Source organism: Prionailurus bengalensis, chromosome B3 (genome assembly GCF_016509475.1).
Source record: "Prionailurus bengalensis isolate Pbe53 chromosome B3, Fcat_Pben_1.1_paternal_pri, whole genome shotgun sequence".
In the NCBI taxonomy this organism is placed as follows: Eukaryota; Metazoa; Chordata; class Mammalia; order Carnivora; family Felidae; genus Prionailurus; species Prionailurus bengalensis.
In genome coordinates this window covers 127,480,971-127,484,279 of record NC_057355.1, presented here as the reverse complement: position 1 = coordinate 127,484,279, position 3,309 = coordinate 127,480,971, and the positions used below count along the sequence as shown (strand labels likewise).

Genomic DNA, 3,309 nt, shown 5'->3' with positions numbered 1-3,309 from the left:
TCACCAGCATGCCATAAGTTTTCCTGATATCTGTGTTTAAGTTGATAAACATCATATGCAAAATTATCACTGGTTTAATTTTTTAAAAGAAACATTAACAAAAGAGCCATTTAGATGGCACCATCCCCTAAAAACAATAAAGACTGCAGTATTACTAAAAAGTTTATTTTTGAAGACATCATAAAGTTAACTTTGAATATAATTACTTAGGTATGTTGTTCTATGTATGTCGTTAATTTTTTTTATACCAGTAAAATTTCTAGACACATGGGTATCTCCCTAAATTGTTAGATATCTGTCATTCTTTTCACCACGGCTTGTATAGCCACCTTGATATAGTCATCTTCAAGACAGGTACGTTGTAATGCTGGATTTATAACATGGACTCCAAGTCTACTTTCTGAGGGAGGGCAGATGGCAGAGAATTAACATATAAGCAAACATATTCCATATATGTTGCATATACAAATTCATTTAATATTACTAACAGTCCTGGAAAGAGATGACATCAGCATCTCCATTTGACAGTTGAAAAATAGGAAACTCGGGGATATACAGTTATTAGAGTTGGAGCCAAGTTTCCGCCGCCCCTCCCCCCAACCATCATCACATACTACCATGCCATCTCAAAACTCTTCAGATCCCTCTTGTAGTGGATAATTTATGCATCCTGACCTCAACAGACACTCAGATCTCTCCAATTTCTTCTGTATGGTTTCTTATTTCTGGTGATATGCATTTGTTTATTCTGTAAATTCCCAAATGTCAGAGGCTATATCTTCCACTTCCTGTAAAACTACTGACACCTTACAGTGGATTGATTGATAGAGGTTTCTAATAGTCAGATAATGAGCATTAACATAAATGTTCTTTCTCTTTGCACATATGGGTCAAACTTTCTGCAGTCTCATTTTCACATTCCATCTGAGTGCATATGTCATTAGAAACAACCCATTGACATAATGTGGAATGTCTGCTCCTTTGTGTGGACAGATGGAAGGCTCCATCCAGACAACTGTGCAAACATTTAACAGTAACATAAAATAAACTCTTAACATTATATATGAACACTGAAATCAGTATATTTTGTGAAGTGGTGAGTGAATGAGAAGTTCAAGAACATGAATATTTAGGTATTTAGGCAGAGAAATAAAGGGCTGGCATAGATGTAGGACTGTTCTAATTTATCTCTGACTAGTGGTGGGGGGATGCAATAGGATTCTAGAAGCTGCTTAAGTTAAGGAGATGGATTGTGTACTGGTAACAGTACGGTTTGGGAGAAAACTAACAAAGGAGGAACAGATGATAGTTTGACAAAAATGACAAAAAATCATGTGTACGTGAGTAGGAGTTAGGTGGAGGAAGTGGAAAGGTGTTGTAGTACCTTCTGGGGTCAACGCAGAATGCAGAATATGTGAGGTTCAGAAGTCGAAAGAACAGTAGCAAAATTGGAAATCCTGACAAAGTTTCTGAGTTTTGTCCACACTGTCTTGCAAAACCAACCCTATATTGATCCTTTAACCAACATCAGTTAGCACCTTACAAGAGGAATGGAAAAACTGAATTCTAAGACATGGAAACAGCAATATAAACATATCTTCTTTTCATTTGCATTGGCCCCCATGAAGTTATTCTCAACTTGTCTGTATTGAAAGTTCCAGTGTTGCATCTAGACAAGAAAGAGTGTTCTTGAGCCTAGACATTTACATATATGGAGATATGTATGAAGACACTCATAATTCAACATGGGTAAAAATATAGATAAATTTCACTAGTTATAAGTATTCCACTTTATTTTGAATAAACTTCACATTTTTCCTATTGCCTCAAGATGCTACATTATGTGGTCTCCATCTCTACAAAGTTATCTCATACCACTTACTTTCTTTTATGCTATGTCTCTGTCAGTTTCTAAAATATATGAAGTGAGTTAATGAAAGGGGGAGGTTCTACTTAAAAATCAAGAAAGGAAGAGGTCAAAGAAAAATAAGGGGCCCAGGATCTATGTACTCTTCATACTATCTACTGCAGAGGGAGACAGCACCTGGACAAATGGACATTTGATACTCTAGTTCTCAAGTATATGATGCCTGTAGTGGACTGACTGATGATCTCAAAAAATGGCAGTGGTGCTCACTTTGTCAGCACACGCATTAAAATTGGAACACTACAGAGAAGACTGGCATGGCAGGGATGACACACAAATTGGTGAAGCATTCTGTTGTTGTTGTTTTTAATGTTTATGCCCCTGGAAACAGTGGGTGTGACTTTGTTTGGAATAAAAGATCTTTGTAGGGGCGCCTGGGTGGCTTGGTCGGTTGAGCGTCCGACTTCGGCTCAGGTCATGATCTCACAGTCCGTGGGTTCGAGCCCCGCGTCGGCTCTGTACTGACAGCTCAGAGCCTGGAGCCTGTTTCAGATTCTGTGTCTCCCTCTCTCTGTGACCCTCCCCTGTTCATGCTCTGTCTCTCTCTGTCTCAAAAATAAATAAACGTTAAAAAAAAAAAGATCTTTGTAGATGTAATTAACGATCTTGAAATGAGGGGTATCTGGGTGGCTCACTCAGTTAAGCATCTGACTTTGTCTCAGGTCATGATATCACAGTTTGTGAGTCCAAGTCCCACACTGGGCTCTGTGCTGACAGCTCAGAGCCTGAAGCCTGCTTCAGATTCTCTGTCTCTTTCTGCCCACCCCCCACCCCCCGCTTGTGCCCTCTGTCTCTCTCTCTCAAGAATAAACATTCAAAAACAATTTAAAACAAAAAGAATCTTGAAAAGAGATTATCCTGAATTATTCAGATAGGACCTAAATCCAGTAACAAGTGTCCTTGTAAGACAAAGAGAAGACAAACATGGGAGAAGGTGATGTGACTATAGAAGCAGAGATGGGAGTGATGTTGCCTCAAGCCAAGGAAGGCACTTGATACCTCTGGCTTTCAGAAGTTGGAAGAGACAAAGAAGGGAGCCTCCAGATAGAGTGTGGCTCTCTAACATCTTGATTTCAGACTTCTGTCCTTCAGAGCTGTTAGAGAATGCATTCCTATTATTTTAAGCCACCCAGTTTTTGGTAACATTTTCATAATTGTCCCAGGAAAAGAATCAAGTACACCTAACAGTAGAGATAGATGTATCAGGCTTTTAGGATTTTGCTCATCAAGGTTACTGAACGAACTCTCTCTTAGCTAAAATGATGCTTAACAAATATTTTATTATGTACCAGTTAATTAAGTAGTTTTCTCAGAGGAAAGAATTGTATTGGTCATCCAGTAAAATATTACAGTGCTTTTGACATATCTATTAATATAATGGA

General features: G+C 38.4%; 1 pseudogene; it reads left to right on the top strand.

The window, feature by feature from the left end:
• The first annotated feature begins 2,129 nt into the window (after window positions 1-2,129).
• Window positions 2,130-2,228, top strand: LOC122469726 (annotated as a pseudogene).
• Window positions 2,229-3,309: the final 1,081 nt, after the last annotated feature.